The sequence below is a fragment of the Euprymna scolopes genome, chromosome 16 (genome assembly GCF_053919585.1).
Source record: "Euprymna scolopes isolate OS-2025 chromosome 16, ASM5391958v1, whole genome shotgun sequence".
Taxonomy (NCBI): Eukaryota; Metazoa; Mollusca; class Cephalopoda; order Sepiida; family Sepiolidae; genus Euprymna; species Euprymna scolopes.
The window spans coordinates 137,893,325-137,915,067 of record NC_136497.1 but is presented as its reverse complement, the minus strand read 5'-3'; the positions used below and the strand labels follow the sequence as shown (position 1 = coordinate 137,915,067).

The window sequence follows — 21,743 nt, the reverse complement described above, 5'->3', positions numbered from 1 at the left end:
CATACAAAATGCGAAATAACATCAATGTAAAAAGAAAAAGACTATAAAAAAAAAGATGGGGTTTGTATAATACAATACAAACAATACGTTGTTTAATAAATAAAAAAGAAATAATGGAAAACGAAGTTTTAAAATGATTAAATGTGTTATTTTATAATTAAATTTTCAATAATCACGATTAAATAACTCCATCATTTTTTTTTTCCGAGAACAAAACCAACATTTTTATTGTCCGATGATTTTATTTTAAAATAATAAAAGAAAACGCATTTAATCATTTCAAAACTTCATTTTGCATTATTTCTTTTATTTGTTAAATAACGTGGTTAATCTAAAATTTTAATCACAGAATTACATTTTCAATAATCACATAAATATAAACAAACTGGGTTTGTATTACTGTACACATAGATTCGAAAAAGTTGTCACAAAACAAATATATAACAAATAAATGTTATCAAAGGCAAGATAAGTTACTTTTCTCCCCAACTGGATATGTTTTTAGTGTTTATATTTAATGTAACATGTTTATTCAGATCGAAAAACAGTGTTTACCGATGTATTGGAAAATTCGAAATGGCAGCCAACTCTCTCTTTGAGACGGTAAGTTTGGGAAAATGAGTTATAAATAAAAACCCAGACAAAATACTGTTCGAAACTTGCTCAATATGTTACCGTGACATAGGCTGACATATATTTGGCGAGTTTTTAACAGTATTTTCACTGGTTTTTTATTTATAACTCCTTTTCCCAAACTTACCGTCTCAAAGAGAGAGTTGGCTGCCATTTTGAATTTTCCAATACATCGGTAAACACTGTATGTTTTTCGAGCTGAATAAACATGTTACATTAAATATAAATACTAAAAATATATCCAGTTGGGTAGAAAAGTAACTTATCTTGCCTTTGATAACATTTATTTGTTCTATATTTGTTTTGTGACAACTTTTTCGAATCTATGTGTACAGTAATACAAACCCAAAAGATGATTACGGTAGAGACGTAGGTGAAGTCACAGCCGTAACAAGAAGTCACGTGTGGCAGGAAAATGAGGAAATATGTATTGTTATAAAAAATAAAAAAAAGGTAATTGAGTTATTGTCTTCTGTTCCTTGCAACATACTCTGTTGGGTGTGTGTGTGAAAACATGTACAATATATCTTTAATCTTTATTGCAGTTTCACACAGGTGCAAACTACTGACAATCCATGAAACCATGAAATAAGGTATGTCCCATTTGTCTGTTCACCATGCAGACAAGGAAATGTTTATTCATCTTCGAACAGTTAAAATGTATTAAGCACTCACGCAATGACGAGGTAGTCGCCAAATCTTTATTCCTCTTTCAAATTCATCCTTATCACTTCGTACCTCATTTTCTTTGGTCTTTGCCTGCTGACTGACCTTGCTACCTTAACTGTTCTACATCTACTAACAATTTAGAGACCCATATTTTATGAATCCGTCAATGAAGTCTCTTCTGATTTCCACACATTAATAGCAGAGGGAGCACACCTATTTCTTCGAGGTAAGATTGTTTGTGGCTTCTACTACTACACTCCCCCTGTCCATAATTTATCTTCCTCTGACGTCATCAGGTCTAAACCTGTCTTTAAGATTCATACTACACATCCATTGTACTATTCTCATATCATTTCTTGTCATGCAACACATATCCTCAACCCTGATTAGCTAATTTTAACCTTCGTACATTATCATACACTTGCCCAACAGACTCTTCCCTTCAGCCTAGATCAAAGTGTAGTATATGTTCTGTCCTCGTTCAGTTGAAGAGAAATCTTTCTAGACTTGGGCAATTTTTATTTTTGTCCCATTTAGAGTGCCTCTTTTTAAGGAAGATGGATATCTGCCCTCACCCACCCCAAGACAAACCTGCGTGGGGAAAGGGGAAAATAAATATAAAAATCTTCCCTTGGTTGACAGTGGTAATGCTCTGCTGGTTGGTAATGCACCTGCTCTTTCCTGTGCTTCAGTTTCAAAATTAAACTGGGATTACGTAAATATTAATCAGAAGAACTTGTCCTCGTATACACTACTAAAAGTCTGTTACATAGAAAGCGGAATTCAAAATAAAAGTCGATTTAACTTAAAATAATTTCATAAAAAGCAACAAAAATACAGTGTAACGTTGGTAAAAAATGTTTTTCATTTTTCCATCTCAGGAACCAGAGTTTAATTTTGTGTGGTCACATTTAATCTGCTATTGTAATCGGTGGTGCTTGTTGAGATAGCGGTAACAGATCGATTTTTTTTTTTAAGTGTCATTTTAAACAAAAACATACTTGTCATTTCGAAAATAGTAATATCTCCAAAAATTACGAAAATTCATAGAGTAGAAAATTATTTATAGTTGAAAGTAATTTTTATGGAAAATTGCATTTTTCTTAGATGTTTTAGACGGTGAAGATTTCAAACACAGAGGACATAACAAAAAATCAAATTTTATATTACATTTTAATGGTGGCCAATATTGTAGCCTATAGCAATAAACTTTTTTTTACTAAGATCACAATAGCAGTTTTTCTACTCTATGAATTTTTGTAATTTTTAAATATATTACTATTTTCGACATGACAAGTAATAATTGTTTTTGCTTAAAATGCTAGATTTAAGAAAAAAAAAATCTGTCACCTCTATCTAAAGAAGCACCTAATCAACGCATTTTACAGAGCCAATATTGACAGCATGATCTACACAAACACCAAAATTATTCTAATGGGAAAGAAAACGAAACATTTAACATTCTTCAAATTCCTGGCCATTTTCTATCATGGTGGAGGAATGAGTTTTGCTTTTATAGTCCGACAAGGAGATTTAATGCACTTTTGCCGAAGATTCTTGTTGTAAATTGTAATACACGAGAAAAAAAAAAAAAAAAAAAAAAAAATCAGTAAAAAGGAAACATTTTTTTTCTGACAATAAACAATTTATTTTTATTTAAAAAAAAAAAAAAAAAAAAAAATCAGTAAAAAGGAAACATTTTTTTTCTGACAATAAGCAATTTATTTTTATTAAAAAAAAAAAAAAAAAAAATCATTTTCTGAGTTTTTTGCTGGTTTTTCTTTTACAAAGGAGTCACCATTTATGAAGGCCGGGAGGCAACTCGAGGATAAGGGTTAATGATTGTGCAGTAGTCAATGGGACAATATCGTAGTAATCATTAATAATGGAAATTTGAAAATTGGATTACTTAAAAAGACGGCTTATCAAGAACTTGTTTACATTGGACTTGAAGACGATCACATTGTAGCCAGCTGCAAAGCAGGCAAACAGAACGGAGTTCTACAGGCGTGCAGTTCTAAGAAAGAAGCTTCATTCATCTTTCATACGTTTAGGTTTAGGCACAGAAAAAGAGTTGGGGAAATTAGTGATAGTGGTTTCAACTAGACGAGTGATTTTTGTGAAAGTTTGGTGAGGGCGGGGGAGGGGCGACCATAGAATGGAGCTCAAACGAGCACTTGCCATAAAAATAACAATAAAGCAGAGACAGGCTCGCAACGTCTCTTTTGTGGGAAAGAGATTGCAGGGAAGAGAAAAAGGCATCCTCCACTAGGCTATGAAGTCTTATTTTTTTTTCTTATAAAACAACTCATAAAAGTCGACCCTTAAATCGACAAGTATTTTTATTCCAGGAATGCACACCCCTTTTCATTCATTAAATCGTTACAAAAAAAGAAATCGTGATTTTCCAGCAAAAAAGGGTGACAAAATAAATATACAAATAAGTATTATTACCAACTAGTAAGGGTGCCCGGCGTTGCTAGGGTGTTTGTAGGTGTGTGAAAAAAAAGTGTTAATAGGCAGGCAGGCTCGAACCCATGAGCAGAAGATGGAAAAGAAAGAGAAAGAAAACCTGACGTCTTACCGCTACGCTATGACGCGAGAGGAAGTGAAAAGCGTTCAAATATATCAATGTCAATCAAAAAGTTGACTTGAAGTGAATAAGTTAAGAATCACACACGCACAGAAATGAACGTTGGCTGAAGGCCAGTTAAGCTTTCAGCTTTCTGACGTATTTTGTCTCTCCACGATGTTGGGGAAAACCTGCTCCCCACAACAAGGGAGAGCTCTCAAAATGAATAGCAATTGTCTGATATGTTCCCCAACAAAGCCAGGCAGCCTACTTCGCTTTGATTAGTTTCACTTTATACGAAAAAGACGAACAAACATGCGAAAGGACGGAATAGAAGGAATTTTTTAAAAGTCGATGAAAATAAACTTAGAGACAATGTCCGTTTGCAAATCGTAGATATTATAATCTAAGAAGTATAAGGAAACTTGTAAATAAATGTAACCTCGTCGAGAACCCCCATGAAAAAAGCCCTTTGTGAACATATTTTGTATGCGCGTGGCCGTTTTGCATTTTATATATACACATAGAAGATAGATAGAAGGCGATCTCATTCCAGCCTCAATAATCGCTCAAAAATCGAAAATTAAACAAAATAATAGAAAAACATCCAATAAATGTCACCAATCGTGTAAAAATGGAATGTTCTACAAGTATTTTGTTTGATTTTTGAGCGATTATCTAGATTTCCAGATGGCTGTCTGATGTCGGCCATTATATATATATATATATATATATATATATATATATATATATATATATATATTCGAAGTTTCTTCTTAAAACTATAAAAAAAAAAAAAAAAAAAAAAACCCAAAACCCGTTTTAAAATTATTTTGTCAGTAAGTCAATTTCTTGCATCGCTGAAAAGTTTTACTTACATGAACGAACAAGAGTATCAATGTTTTTAAAGGGATCATCAGTTGTTTACCATGAAACACTGTTTCGGGGGGGGGGAAGAATTAAAAAACAAAACAATATATTAAATCATGGCTCCTCAGCAGTGCTGATCAAATACTACCTCCCTCAAAACACATGAAAAAATCACTTAATCATTATCTCAATCAGTGAATCTATTATGCCCTTAACTCATCAGAAGAAATAGCAATAATCAATCCGTCAAAAGGAAATGAAGTGTGATTTGACAGGATTAAAATCCGAAAATTGAAAGAGAAGCTACGTATACCTTTAATATGTTTCCATTACGCCATTTTGAATTTCACTGATTGATATAATAATTAAGTGATTGATTTTGTGCTACGAAACAGACACTGTCAAAAATTGTAAATGTCAATTGAATTAAAGGAATAAATAATAAGATGGTCAACATCATGAATTTTGGAATATAGTTTTTTGTCATTTATTCTCTCTCTATATATATATATATATATAGATATATATCTCTGTATGTATATATATATATATATATATATATATATATATATATATCTATGTGTGTGTGTGTGTGTGTTTGTGTGTGTGTGTGTGTGTGTGTGAGTGAGACAAACACCTATATACTACAGTCCCCTCCACACACAAAAAGGAAGAGGTAATTGTAGTTTCATGATCAGTAATCACAGAACAGATATTACACTATTCTCCTATCCTTCAAATTAAGCATTGAAAAAAAAGTGACAGTTCCGGACAGACAGATACTAACTCTCCAATAAAAAAATAAATAAAATTATATATAGCCTGACGGGGATTAAAACGTCGAAATTTTTGTGTAGCTTAATTGACATAGTTTCTTTTTTTAAATCCACACACACGATTTAATTTAATTTTATTCAACAACAGTAGTAACATGTCATCACTACTCTTTGATTTTTACAACTTTGAATAATTTGTCTTCAACGGGCAGCGTGAATATGGGGGGGGGGATGGTTTCATTTATCGATTATGCAAATGAATGTGTTAGTCAAAATGAAATGATTGTTGCTTTTTATTGGAAGCAGTTTTTTTTTTTATTAGTGAAAAATTGAACAATAAATTAAAATTTAAAGGAAATTCCAATTCCATAAAGAAGGCCCATTTCTTATTATTATCATCATCATCATCGTTGTTGTTTATTATCATTATTTATTTATTTATTAGAGTAAAATCTCGGTTGACATAGTTAGGACGGCGAAATGTCGACACGTGAGTCAATGGAATAAATTTAAAATTCTCTCATCGTCATCAAACAACTGGAATGGTGGTTGTCTCTTCGTGCAAAAGTGCGAAGAATGGCGAAGAACGATCAGAATGGAAGATCGATAAATAAAATGAAAACCGACTACTAATAATGTAAAACAATCGTAGTTAATTCGATTATTTCACCATCGAACATTAACATATGATGAAACTGTTTTCGGCATTCATCATTCTCATTTGTAGTAGTAGTAGTAGTAAAAGTTGGTTGATGTTAAAGGAAAAAAAAGATTAACACCTGGTGAGTCTGCGATCTGCATTGGTCTTTCGACTCGGAGTAAAATGTGGTTATCTTTACGATTACTGTTTCAAGTTTACTTTCCGGTTGCTCCTTCGTTTTATATATATATATATATATATATATTTGTATTTTTTCCTTAAATTGTTAGATCAAAGTACAGAATAGGCAAAGAAAGCCTCCCCATCCCATGTTTAAAAAAAAAAAAATGGAATGGCACTAACCCTATACGGTTTAACCGGTTTCCTCCAAAGGAAGAAGCTCCATGGGAGTATGAAATTCACAAGCGGTCCCCATTTGCACGTATATCCCCGTTAGAGGAGATGACGACGTTTGGGCTTTTGTAACTCTTGCAGAGAGGTGTCATGTCGACGTCCTACATACAGCGACAGCGCCTGGAATTCCCAAATTCGTTATCCATCTGGTACTGATCCGGCTCAACGTTGCTTAACTTCGTTGATCTAACGAGAACCGATATGTCAACGTGATTATAGGTTAAGAACGGCTTAAACAAAACTATGAGAAAGGGAAACCGGAAGTGAAATTGAAACAGTAATCGTGAAGGTAACCTAAAACCTGTTTCGATATTACACCCCATCTTTTCTATCTTCGCTCAGTAAGAAAGAAATCTTTATAGACTGAGGATTTTTTTTTTTTTTTTTTATTCAGAGTGCCCCTGTTAGAAGAGCTAGATAAAAAACCGACCTGGAAAAGCAAGTATATTTGACATAAAATCAATTTATAATTCGGAGAATTTAGCTCTCTGGTAGTTCCGTTGGATTTCTCACAGATGAGGGAGCCTCAGGGAATACTCCCCTCCCGAGACCAAAATAGATATTACACTTTAACAAGAAAGAGAAATAGTAGCACGATCCAAAGACACTATGTGATCCAAATCCAGAGCTCAATCTTATTAAAAAAACTAAAGAAAAACCTTTGATGTTACGGAAGGAAAATGTCATATTCCAAAAATTACGTAAATTGATTAAGTAGTTACATTTTTAACAAAAAAATTAAATGTTAGGAGGAAGCGAGAAGGTAGTGTTTTGATCCGCGATATTTAATAAAAGGAGACAAATCAATTTAAACTACCAAGATTAAAAAAATCAGCCTTGTAATTGCTATGATTTACGATCACTAAAATCGTAAAAAAAATATTTTCTATAAAAAAAAAACAACAAAAAAACAAAAAAACTGCTTGATCAATTTACGTGATTTTGGGAATCACATTTTCGTTTACGGGTGTTACTGTTACATATCAAATATCCCCCCCCCCCTAATTTTTTTTATTTTTAAAAAAGTTGAATTCTGGATTTGCACCAACTATTTTCCTTTAGTTGAGCATCTTTCAATAAATATAAATACCCCCACTGGCCCCACTCCCACCCAGCATGGCTGTTCATATTGGTTGGTAAAAGCGATCACACAAAATAAAATCCGTTTTCCTAAAACAGAAAACACATTTGTTTCCATTGTATCTTTTGACAAATGGTTATTCTTTTTTTTTTTTTTAATTCTTTTCTTTTTTGTTTTTTTATTGAAGTCACGCGGTCAGTTTTTTTTTTTTTTTTTGTTAATTAGTATTTGACAATTTACAAAAACAAACGAACTGTCCGCGTGACTGACTTTTTTTTTTTCTTAAAGTAAGACTAAAATAACAATACCAAAATACAAATGCAACAACGTAATCTGTAATGTACATTTTTTTTTTCTTTTCGGGAACTCCGATTTCATGTGGTGTGGTCGCTTTTCGGCTGTAGACGAACCAATGAGTAGCCATTGACATTTTCGATTATCATGTGTTTGTTTCCCCCCAAACAAGACATATGACCATTTGGAACTTAAGGGGATAGTATTTAGGATCGTGTCTGACGGGAAACTGTGAGGAGTTGAGCAGCGAGATGTCTGTTCACATTACATTTAAATTTCTGCATGTCAGTACAGTCAGGAAAGCAGAAAGGGAATTTCAAAGTCTAGCAGTCCGAGGGGAAAAAACAATTAGAATAGAAGTCTTTTCGGTATCTAGGGACCTCAAAATTGAAGTGAGATTTTGCAACTTGTCCGGTTAGTTGGGGGGGGGGTATGTGCGTTAAGGGGGAACAAGTGCTATGCGTTCAGAGCACATTCCATTAAAAGTACTTGTAAAACAGACACAGGGATGCAATATTGCGGCGATGGGACAGAGGTTGGAGTTTGGTTGATAGTGCAGGACTCCTGCACTATCAACTCTAATAGGTCCTGCAGTCCTGCACTGCAGGACTGCAAGACCTATTAGAGTTGATACTCTTTTTGGACCCTTTCTAAGAGTGAGAGACAAGTGGTAGATGCACCAGCCCAGATGTGACAATACTCCATGTATGGTCGAATTTTGGCTGTAAAGTACATAGGATATTCTCCGGTGTTAGCAACTTTCTAGCACGGTAGAGGGAGCCCACCTCCTTTGCAGCAACCTTGGCAATGTTCTCATTCATGTTGCTAATGAAAGTTAAGTCGAGGAGTTTGAAACACTGGCTCTCAAGTAAGGTGTTATTTGTCATGGCAATCAGTGGTTGAGAAGGTTTTTTTGTAGTTGTTACAGGAAAGAAGCTTAGTCTTAGTAGCATTACATGTTACCATCCACTTACGAGCCTCATTCCACTACCAACTAAGTATCATTTTCTAAGGTTTCTGCTATTGTCTTGGATATAGGTACATTCGTTTTGTCCCCTCATTCTGTTATAGAATGTAGCATTAGCAAACATATCCATCTCGGACACAATCTTATCAAAGAGATAATTTATAAATATCAGGAATAACAAAAGTAGTAGTAGTAAAAGTTGGTTGATGTTAAAGGAAAAAAAAGATGGGGTACATCTGCATTAACAATAATGCTGTTTAAACAGAGCCATCGAGGACAACTTGGGTTTTTCTCTTGTCTAGGAGGGGGTCTGATTGGATATTGAGCATTCGTTTAGAAATAACATAAGATTTCATTTTTTTTAGAAGCCCTTCATGCCAAACCTTATCAAAGACTACCCCTCTACCTTTCCCTGTTTTGTCCAGTGCATGGTATATGCATTTAGAAACAACGGTTAAAATATCTGCAGTAGAACAGGTTTACCTAAATCCATACTGTTGGTCAGAAGCTTAGTATTTACAATATGGTGGACTAGTACTTGATAAAGACAGAGATTTTAGTGAAGAGGAGCAGGAGACGGAGGAGTCGATAATTGAGCAGATCACTACTTTCGCTAGAATTCTTGAATATTGGTACAATGGAGGCAATTTTCCAACTATCAAGGAAACAAGACTTGGCTAAAAGATTTGTTGTAGAGTTTGGAGAGGACAGGGGCTAGCTCAGCAGAACATTTCTTAATTAGTATGGCAAGGATAAGATTTTTTTTTAATTAAAATTTATTACAATTTGCATGAAAAAATTTTTTAAATGGAAATTAAATGAGAGTATTTTTCAGTAACAAACCGAAAAAGTGCCCCCCCCCCAAATATATATAACCAATAAATGCTACCAAAAGCAACTTACTCTTCTACCTACCTGGATAAGTTTTTTGCTTTAACTTATTTTAAAGCGTTTATTTAGTTTGGTACACAAATAGTGCTGAGTTTTAAGAAAGAAAATAATGGCTGATTTGAAACTGTCGTCTGAAGAGTCTTGATAATCATTCAAAAATCGAAAATGAAACAAAATAATGGTTTACATTACATTTTCGTATGATTGGTGTTGGTAACATTTTTTTTATATTTGTTTTTTGATCACTAGATACATCCAACGTGCGCCACAGTTTTAACCCCCCCCCCCTATATGTAACACAATGTAACTATAATTTAATACTATCATCCTAACATTTTTACCATTTAAAAAAGAAGCTTCAAATCAACTAATATTTAAAAAAATTTATTTTACAACATACGAAAATAATGAAAAGGCGAAACTAAAATCAGGTTTATATTATCGACGCTTTAAAACAACGTTTCTATATAGTGACCATTGTGAAGGCGTAAATATACCCATGTTTAAAAAATCTAGCAAAAATCAACTAATGGTCAGATTTTCATGCAATTTTCGATACTTATTCATTTTTAAAATAACTTACATATAAAAATTAGGTTTCGTTAAATATATGAGGGGAAATATTTTTTTAGGTGTTCTACCCCGCCCCTATATTTCATGTTACGAAAAATAAAAATAAATTTAGGCTCATGAAAAATTGCAACATTTTTTAAAGCTGGAGAGTTTAAATATTTAAAAACAGTTTATGTATATATATATATATGGTAATTGAAATAAATAATGGGTTTATATATATATATATATATATATATATATATATATATATATATATATATATATATATGGTAATTGAAATAAATAATGGGTTTATATATATATATATATATATATATATATATATATATATATGGTAATTGAAATAAATAATGGGTTTATATATATATATATATATATATATATATATATATATGGTAATTGAAATAAATAATGGGTTTATATATATATATATATATATATATATGGTAATTGAAATAAATAATGGGTATATATATATATATATATATAGATATATATAGATATATATAGATATGGTAATTGAAATAAATAATGGGTATATATATATATATATATATATATATATATATATATATGGTAATTGAAATAAATAATGGGTATATATATATATATATATATATATATATATATATATGGTAATTGAAACAAATAATGGGTATATATATATATATATATATATATATATATATATATATATATATATATATATATGGTAATTGAAACAAATAATGGGTATATATATATATATATATATATATATATATATATATATGGTAATTGAAACAAATAATGGGTTTATATATATATACTAGCATTTCAGCCCGGCTTTGTTTGGAGGTGTATGTTGAGCAAAAAAAAAAAAAAAAAGTGGTAGTAGGAAGGCAGGTTCGAACTCGTACCGTGAAGGAGGAAAAAAACGTAATAAAACGTGACGTCTTTGCTGTTACGACCACCGTCAAACCGGGAGTGACGTAGGTTCAAATTAAGGCTAGACAATCGAAAAGAGGGGATAACTTTCGAAAATATCGGCAAAAAAAAACAAAAAAAAAAAACGGCCCCTCCCTGTAAAAAAGTGCCCAGTTGAGAGTGAAGAAATTATGTTTTTAGCCAATTTTTTGGTATTTTTCGTCTGAAGGGTCGAGCTTTAAACGATATTGATCTTGTGAAAATCCGTCCCCTCTGTCGAAAGTTTTAGGCAGGCAGGCATGCAAACATACATACATTTATATATTGATAGCTCAAATTTTCAACCCAAACCAATTAAAAAGCTTGCCCTATCTCTGAATACACTTTAAATTTGGTAGAGACCACAAAGGTCAAATTTTTTAAAACTTTGACCTCTATTATGACCCCTTAACATTTGTTTTGAACTCAAATCAAGTTATTGAGTTAGATCCATGTCCAAGGAACCTATATCTAAAATTTCAAGTTTTTAGACACAAAATTAGCGGAGGGGTTTGGTAGAGTTCTCAAAGGTCAAATCGTTGAACTTTGACCCCTTAACAGCCAAATTTCTGGCTGAAAACTGATTACAAAGATTAAAAAAATTGACCGCTTTTTTTTCTTTTTTTTTTTTTGCTCAACATACACATACAAACACCTGAGCAACGGCGGGCTGAAATGCTAATATATATATATATATATATAAACCCATTATTTATTTCACTTACCTTAAAGTAGTAAATAAAATTGGACATGAAATCAATATTATGTTGAAAAAAAAAAAAAAAAGTCAACGCTGCTTCTCAATTTTCTCGATAATAAAATTATTTGAATTACAAAAAAAAAAAAAAAAAAAAAAAAAAAAAAAACGAATTAAAAAAAAAATCATTTTTAAAAAGATTTAAATTATATTAAATTCTAATATTCCACAATATGAAATCTCAACAGATAATTTTTTATAACAGGTTTCCAATATTTAATAAAAAAAAAAAAAAAAAATCATTTTGATTCGATTGTTTGAATTGAAGGAGTGTCAACTTTATTTTTGCGCCTTTCCCCAAAAATGTACAAGTCCCGTTATTTACATAATTTTCATCAATAGAGAACGACAATAAAATTAATTTAATACGATTAACTCTCGTATGTGTAGTTCGTTAAAAACAAATATATTTGTTTTACAAGAGGTAAGGTTTATATTATTTTTTGTCCATTTTTTTATTGTAAATGAATGTTTATTTATAAATTTCTGCATAAAAAAACGTATAAAAAGTTTATTAAATAACAAATTTTGATTGTTTTTTGCGTTTTTTTTTCTTAGTTGCATTGATATCATTAACACGGACTAGTTTTTTTTTTTGTAATATATGAGAAATTACTTTTTTGAAACTTATGCACTTATGTTACCATGCTAAAATAATAGTGTTAGTATTTAGAAAGCCATTCTTAACATGAGGAGAGGAAGGAGTTTGTAACTATTTTGCACTTTTACCTAACAATTTGATTTTTAAAAAATATCGTAAAACTCGAATTTAAGTTGAAAATACAATTAAAAAAAAAATAGCCCGATAACATAAGTATAATTTTTATTATTAACATCTACGATTTATTTAATGTAAAATAAAAATACTAATACTGTTCAAATGTTTAATATACAAATATTTAAACTTGTAAACGCAGCCAAATATATTAACTTTTTATTCTCTTTAGATGAATATCAAAACCATTCTGTCAAATTATGCATCAGTAAAACTTGGATTTTCAGTTTTAGTTGAAAAAAAGAAAAAAAAAAACGTTACTTCTATTAACCATTATAGCGCCATTGAGCATCCGTAGAATTGACGCAGAAAATAATGTACAAACCAAATGATGACGTCGCTGGTATTGTGTGGCGTTTCTACACATAGTCTTGGAGGTGCCCGTTGACCACATTTTTTGTTTCATTGTTTATACTGAAAAATGCCCTTTTATATTCATTATAAACTGAGCTCGTGTAGATTTGTATTTATCAGGTGTTGCCCCAGTGAAATGGCTTAGAGAAATATAGCAATGTTTAAAATATCTTTTAATAAAATTTTCATAAAATTCGTTTTACTTTTCACGTATTTTTAATAAATACAATAAATAAATGCATAGATAGTGGTCGAGTTTAACAAAGGGCATCAACCCCCATTTTTCGAGCCTTTAGTATGACTCTACCGAGGATTGAACACTGATCTCCCAGCCCATTAACGCATTCCAAAAATAACGTAAATTGCTCAAGTAGTTTTATTTTTAAATAAGAAAATTATATTTTATGAGTTTCCGACAAATGGCTGTCTCACCTGGCCTGCCATTTCGGAAAAGAAATTCAAGAAGCAAGAACGATAACTCAACAATTATTCAAACTTTCGAGTTATTTTGTAATGCCTACGAATTCTCATTAATCACTTAAAAAAATGATTTTCTTTATAAAAAAATATAAAACTACTTAATCAATTTACATAATTTTTGGAATATGATATTTTCGTTCTGTCATGGGTACATACATCATACATATTTTTCTTTCTTTTCTTTTTTTTTTAAATATATAAAGGGGATTCTGGACAAGAACCGTATATTTATTTATCCTAACTCGGTCGCAGTTATACCGAATCGAATGATGTAAGATTTTCACGTTTATCTTGTGTAGTTTTTGACTTTTAGGGCACAATCAAACAAAATGACAACTTTCCTTTATGTAATAGATTATATTTCTTCAAGGTACTTTTCGTTGGTGATGGAAAAAAAAAGTTTGTAATTTTCGTGTGTTGTCGGCTTTGTTAAAATAATTAATGGGCTGGATTTGCTAACAATTGTGTGAATAATCGTCCATAGAAAGGAGATCTGTCAATTATGAGCACAAAAGAAAAAGAAAAAATGAAAATTATATAACCGGTCTCTAAACAAACAAATGATAATGGAAGTCATCACCTATCATTTACACGAAAGGGATGTTCGTCAGTCATTTTGATACCGGGTTTTCTTTACGACATTTTTTTAAACAAAATAAACTTTGGAAATTAATCAAAAATAATTATTTTGCTTTGCTTACTCACGTGCGCCATGTTTGCGTTAAAAAAAAAAAAAAAGGTCACGGTGAAATTTATTGGATGCGTTGCGTTTCTACCAGTATTTTGTTTCGTTTTCAATTTTTGAGCTATTATCGATACTCCCCAAATGATGATATTATGTCGGGCATTTTTTTGTTTTTAACTACTTGCTTTTTAAATTAAATAAACGCTTTAAAATAAATTAAATCACATACACACAAAAAAATTATTAAAGTAGGTAGAAGAGTAAATTTTCTTGCCTTCGGTAAAATTTATTTGTTAAATATTTGTTTCTTGGTCACGTTTTCGTTTTGTCGAGTATACTGGGAAATACCCCAAAAGTTAATAGAAATTATAATAAGTCTTTAAATCTCCGTAATTATTGGTTGTGAGTAAAGAGTAATAAGGGGCCCTGCCAATAAACAATATGTATGATACCTTATTACTTTACTCACAACCAATAACTACACAAATTAAAACGCTTGTAACTTCTATTACAGTATACAAGACGTAAATATCCTTTTATTTGTCTTGTTGCACTTTGCTATTCTTTGCCAATAAATTTGATTTATTAAAAATTATTCTTAACACAACTTATTCCCTCAACATGAAAATCAACAAAAGGGTTTTTTTTGTTGTTTTATAAGAGAGTACTTACCAAGGCCCAAAGACCACTCGAGGATAAGGGTTAATGAATTTAAGGTGGCAGTAGTAATCATTAATGATGTGAGTTGGGTAGAATTTGATTATTTAAGGATCTGAAATAACCTTTTTCCCCCTGTTGGTTGCGGTATGCTGCTAATTTTAATTCCAAAAATAATGGTAGGAATTTGAAGAGTCTGAAAAAGTGCTTACATATTTAAATGTTTGTCTAGAATTCCCTCTTAAAAAAAAAAAAAAAAAAAAAAAAATGAAAACAAAAATTCTTTATGATGTACGTACCCGTCCCAGGCCTCCAAACGGTGGCCTCATCCCGTCACAAAACGAAACTGTCATTCCGAAAATCATGTAAATTGATCAAATAGTGTGTTTTTTAGAGAGAGAACAGGGAGTGGGGGATCTTTTTTACGACTTTTACCGACTTTAATTATACCTATTTACAATGCCTCCCCATGGGACAGAGTTAGACACCAGGGTAGTTTTTTAACGTGGAGAAAAGGTACAAAAATAAAAATTGTCTCAGTCGTGAAGGATTTCTCCTCCACTGAAAGAGAACGAGAAATGGAAGTGCCGCACCTGAAGAACAGATACTACACTTTGATCTTGGCCAAATTGTAAATCAGTCATTGCTCCGTGACAATTTAATAACAAATAAACAGTGTCAGTCGATTTCGCATCCCATGTTTCATTTCAATTGTTTTCAAATAAGAATATCCATAAATTGTTTTATTTTTTTAAATAAATATGTGCATTTACTTTCATGAATGTATATAGCATATAATTTTTTTTTCAACTTTTTCGAATCTATGTGTACAGTAATACAAACCCAATCTTTAATATTTTTAGAATTGTTAACATTCATTCATTTATATAAAAATATGGTATTCCGGCATAAAGCTCGAGACAATAGTCTCTAACCCCCTTTCACAACAAAAGGAACTAATTTCCCTATACACCGCTTTTGGTTACTATGGGAACAGTTAATTTTTGTGATGATTCGATTTTTAATAATAAACAATATACAGGACATTTTAAAAGTAAAACAATAATTGTTTAATAGTAATTATTAAAGAAAAAGTTAAAATTTGACTTTTTTGGCCTTTTTTATCTAAAAAATGTGGTTTTGTCTTTGAATTTGGCCTTTTTTGCTGAAAGATTTGGCTTCAAACATTTATTGTAGCCTACAATATACAGGATTTTTTATTTATTAATTTTTGTGATTCGAGGAATAAACCAATAAAATCTATTTTGTTTTTTATTATTGTTGATTTTTTTTATTATTGTTGATTTTTTTTTATTATTATTGTTGATTTTTTTTTTTTTTTTAATTATTATTCGATCTGAAAACCCGCACAAATTATTAGTATCCTTGCCGCTAATTAATCGAAAAATCGTACGCGTTCTGCTGCACTTATGGAGAAAATTGTTGATGATGTTATACCTGCAGCAGCTGACCTGTGTTTTTTGGAGTATTCTCAGTATTCATATTAAGCAATGTAATTCTTTGTTATCGGTGGTGGCCATTTCTATACATGCAAGCAAGCGCATTTAAATTTGTCACAAAAAAGTAGTTTTTGGGATATTAATCAGTGTAGTTTATTATTAAAAATAAATATTAATATTTAAAATAAAATAAAATGTGTTTATTATTAAAAATCGAATCATCACAAAAATTAGCTGTTCCCATAGTAACCAAAAGCGGTGTATAGGGAAATTAGTTCCTTTTGTTGTGAAAGGGGGTTAGAGACTATTGTCTCGAGCTTTATGCCGGAATACCAAAAATATAAATAAGTCAATATTTTTAGCAGCCATTATCGAGCCCTTGCTTCTGGAGAGATTATTGGAGGGAGGGGGGGGTTAGTCAGGGATGAATTTCGAATTCAATCAAATGTAACGACTGGTTTGTCTCGCAAGTCATAAAATTTGATTTTCTTATACAATAATAATTAAAAAAAAAAAAAAAAAATCAGATTACGTGATTTTTGGAATATGCCGTCTTCATTCCGTGACGGGTATATCAAAAACTTTTCTGCATTTTCGTTACTTAAAATTTTCATAAGTGCAATTCTAAATAAGCACCAAAATAAAAATGTATCCGTCTAGAAAGAGCATTCCTTCACTGACAGAGGACAGAAAAGAAGTAGTTTAATATCAAAACAGATACTACATTTTGATCTTAGCTCTAAAAAAAAAAAAAAAAAAATGGTAAAGGAATGGAAAAACATTTAAGAGCAAAATTTCCCAGTTGCATTTTTTTAAATTTAAATATTTCAATTATTTTAGTATTATTACTGACGAAGTCTTAATAGTATGGAACTAAAAATAACCAATTTTCGGTTCAACTGTAGTATAGTATCTGTTAGAATAACTTGCGTATTTAGTTTTCATTCACATCTCTATTAATAAATTCAGACGGCTGGGGATTTTTATCCTCGGCCCTCAATATCAACCAGACCATTCCTATAACGACCTGGTCCCTGTTGTTTGGGGTGCAAATGCTGGTTCTATGCAGTTTCTCGGGCTTCGCTTTCGGGTTAATTTATTGCTAATCACCTGAGGCGCACTTACCGAGGAATGCCGACGAGGCTGGCCAGAAACCTTTTTTGCAGGTCAGAGTGCCCCTCGTCGGGGAGTGGGGTTGGGGTGCTGACTTATCAATCCCACTTTCCGACCCTGGGGTCACACTCACAGTTCTTGGCAAGAACTTCTTGCGGTGGGAGTGAGAACTAAATACCCTATTCATAAAATTGTGTGATCATTTTCTCCGTCTGTCTGTGTTTCTCGTATCCACGTGACTCACGCTATTGTTTGTCACTTGGACATCTAGCACAATGGACACAATTGTTAATTAACAAGTTGTTCAATGGCAGCGCGCGCACGCACGCACGGCCACGAATTCGGAATAGAGGCGTATGAACAAGAAACTTCAATATCGCCCAATTTTATTTATGTATTGATTAATACGATATTAAATAAATAATTAAAATAAATTTAAAGTTAACAATTTCGGCAATTGTGTAGTTTAGCGGCGTAAATTATTTGACAAACAAAAAATGACAAAAGCTTTATTTTTATATAAAACACATTATTAGACCCGAAGGCTGAAATAAAACCAGAAAATTGATTTTTATTATTTTTTCAGCATTTTTATTAAACTTAATGTACGACATTCAAGGCCGCCATATTGCTTTTTAAATTTGGCCTTTATAAAGTTTGACAGATTGGCCTTTTTACGGCCAAATTCGGCATTTTTTCGCTCTTTTATGAATCATGTTTTAGCCGCCATATTTTTTTTGTAATAGAAAGAGCGTAAAAAAGCCAAATTTTGGCCTTAAAAAGGCCAATCTGTCAAACCAAAATCGGCCTCGAATATCGTACATTTAGTCTAATAAAAATTATGAAAAAAATAATAAAAATTATGAAAAAAATAATAAAAATGGCGTTTTTTTTCAGCCTTTAGGCCTAATAATGTATTTTATATAAAAATAAATAGTTTTTATAATTTTTTTTTGTCTGGCAAATAATTTGCGCAGCTAAACTACACATTTACCACAATCTCGCTTCTTTTTATATTGCCTACCTTGGTTATATTGAAAATCTCAGCTTTAAGACAGCTGTCAGTGAAAGAATAGTATTTTCACTAAATCAGTTTTGATTTTATAACAAATTTGGGTGCTTGTTAAGATATAATCAACAAATCGATTATTTTTAATGTTTTAAACAAAAAAACAATATTACGTACTTAATTGTCATGTCCAAAAAAGTAATATATCCTAAAATCATGAAAATTCATTGAGTAGAACTGTTATTGTGTTTTTAGTAAAATAAAGTCTATCAGTAGTGCGGCAGTAGTGCGGCAGTAGTAGTGCGCTAGCGCCGCTAAACATGAACAAGCGATCTAAAATATTCGATCATAGTTATGTGCCCTGTGTGTAGACTCTTGTCGTATACTTTATAACGCCTAAGAAAAATACAATTTTATCCAATGTTCAGTAAAAATTATTTTTAACTATAAATAACTTTCTACTTGATAAATTTCCGTAATTTTTGGATATATTACTATTTTTGACATGACAAGTAAGTACGTTTTTGCACATCGACTATCTTAGCAAGCATCAAAATTTCGTTTGATTTAATCACTAACTAAACGAACCGTCATATTTAGGTTATTTCAAGAACTGTTTGGTCACTATATCCAAAAATTACGAAAATTGAACAACTGCTAATGTGTTTTTAGTTTAAAAAAAATAAAAAATAAAGTCTATCGCAATAAAACAAACGTCAGTCATTAAAGTGGCGAACAGGGAGATCAGCATGCGCTTTGTATTCACAATCTTCATAGTTTTCACATCGGGGGGAAAATACCGTTTCCCCTAATTTTCAGTAAAAAAAAAAAAAAAAAAAAAATGGTAAATGTGACTATCAGAATACCCTGAAAGAATCGTCGGCCGTCCGCGTTCAAACTTAAACACCAAGAACGAAATTTATTTTTATTATCAGAAAAGATGTGTTTCGGTATTATTATACAAACACCGTGACAGCGAATTAGTAAAATCAAAATCTTTTACGTAGTATTCTGTTACGTTTCGGTGTGCTGAACACGAATCTGAAAACTGGGTTAAGGTTAGGGTTAGGGTTAGGGTGAGGGTACATTTTTTTCTACTAATTCGCTGTCACGGTATTTGTATAAATTTACCAACATTTCTAATTGTTATTTTTTTCCCATGCGTACCTATTTTATTATTTTAGTAAAAACGAATAACTCGTTTACATAGAAATATTTTACATCAATTAAAATCTAATGTGTTATTTTATTTACTGTCTTAGTGTTGTATTTTTTGTTAATTTCGTTATTTATTCTAATTTTCAGTGTAATAATTTTACTTTAGTAAGAAAGATAACGAAACAGAAATTCGTTCTTAGTAAAATAACAAGGAAACATCTTTTCTAGTAAATGCGTATCTGAACTAAAATAAATGCATCAAAATAAATAAATTTCGTTTCATTTCATTTTCGTCGGTCTTCTTTTAGCGAGGATTTAGCCAGGGTATTCCGATAGCCACATTTACAAATAATTTTCTACTTGATGAATTGGTGATTTTTTAATATATTACTATTTTCGACATGACAGTCAAGTCAAGTACTGTTTTTGCTTAAAACAATATTTAAAAAAAAAATCGGTAAATTTTTACGACGTTGCCCCCACTGCCATACACACACCCCAACCTCCCCATGTTAAGAAAAGCTTTCGGAATAAACACCCCAACCCCGAAAGCCGTTCTTAACAAGGGGGGTTTATTCCGAAAGCCGTCCTTAATATGGGTAGCTAGTTGGGGTGTTTATACTACGCTGGGGCAGGTCTTAAAAACAAAACAAACAAAAAAAAAAATCGATGTCGACTATCTTAATATATATATATGTGTGTTTTCATTTGTTTTTGTTAGCGATATTCTTCGAACGAATTGAATTATTTATACGAAAGTGCATTTTTACCTAAATGCGAGTTGGGAATAATTTTCCCTTTGACCAATTTCGTCCCCCTAAATGGGGAGCGGCATATATATATATATATATATATATATATATATATATATATATATATATATATATATATTATTTTTAAAATTATCCACTGACACGTTTCGTCGTCTACGACCCATCAGAGTGGCTCTATAATTTATATAATATATATATATATATATATATATATATATATATATATATAGCATGGTTCGTAAACTGTATAGTACCAATTTTTTAATAGTAACGAAAATGAAGGAATATTAAAATCAAATTTGAAGAGAATTTTATTATCATTTGTCTGTAATTTCATATTAAACAGACAAGAATCGAAAAAGTTGATTAAATCGAGGTGTAAACGCAAGATTTACGTCCAAAACATGAAACGAATTTTCTTTCTTTCCGTATTTTAAATGAATGACTCGAGGTGCAACAAAAAAAAACGCAGTCTTCGTTCGGCTTGAAGCAGAAAACAAAATGTAGAAAGAAGACAAACAAAAAAGGAATTTTAACGTAAAAAGCGAACCTTATTCAACAGGAGAAATAGAATTATTTATTCCATTTCTTTCAAATTTCTAAATTAAACGAAAAATACACACAAAAAAGAGTTTTTAGTAGATTACTTACCTCATGACTTGAAACAGCCGACATTTTTATTATTATTATTAATAATAATTTTTGCTACTAGAGGGCGCGCCGATCATTATTCTTATTCTCATTCCTATTCCGATTTATTCCGATTCTTAGCTTACGCATCATATTATTCTTATTATCAGTAGGTAACTTATTCTTATTCGTTTATAGTATTATTCTTAGTAGTAACACAAGTTAGCATTACATTCGTATTTCTATTCGTTTAAAGCATTCTTTTATTCCGTATTATTCTCATTTTAAATCTGGTTTAGTTTTAGCATTCTTGACATTCTTATGCTCCATCTACCGTCACCGCCTTCACCTTTTTTTTTTTTTTTTTTTTATATATACTGTGTTGAATTTTCTTTGGGACGTTTCTTCTTTATTTTATTTTATTTTATTAATATTATTATTATTATGATGATGATGATGATAATGATGATATTATTATTATTATTGATGATGATGATGATGATGATGATGATGATTATAATAATAATAATAATCATCATCACATCGTGTGACCACTTATCATAT

The 21,743-nt window shown here is 31.1% G+C and overlaps 1 protein-coding gene across 1 annotated transcript in view; it reads right to left on the bottom strand.

Annotated features, from left to right (window-relative positions):
• The window catches only part of LOC145296127 (uncharacterized), a 169,016-nt gene extending 147,712 nt beyond the window's left edge, over window positions 1-21,304 (bottom strand). The window contains exon 1 of the mRNA XM_080142279.1: window positions 21,201-21,304. The gene's annotated coding sequence lies outside the window, so the exon portion shown is untranslated. The remainder of the gene's footprint in view (window positions 1-21,200) is intronic.
• Window positions 21,305-21,743: the final 439 nt, after the last annotated feature.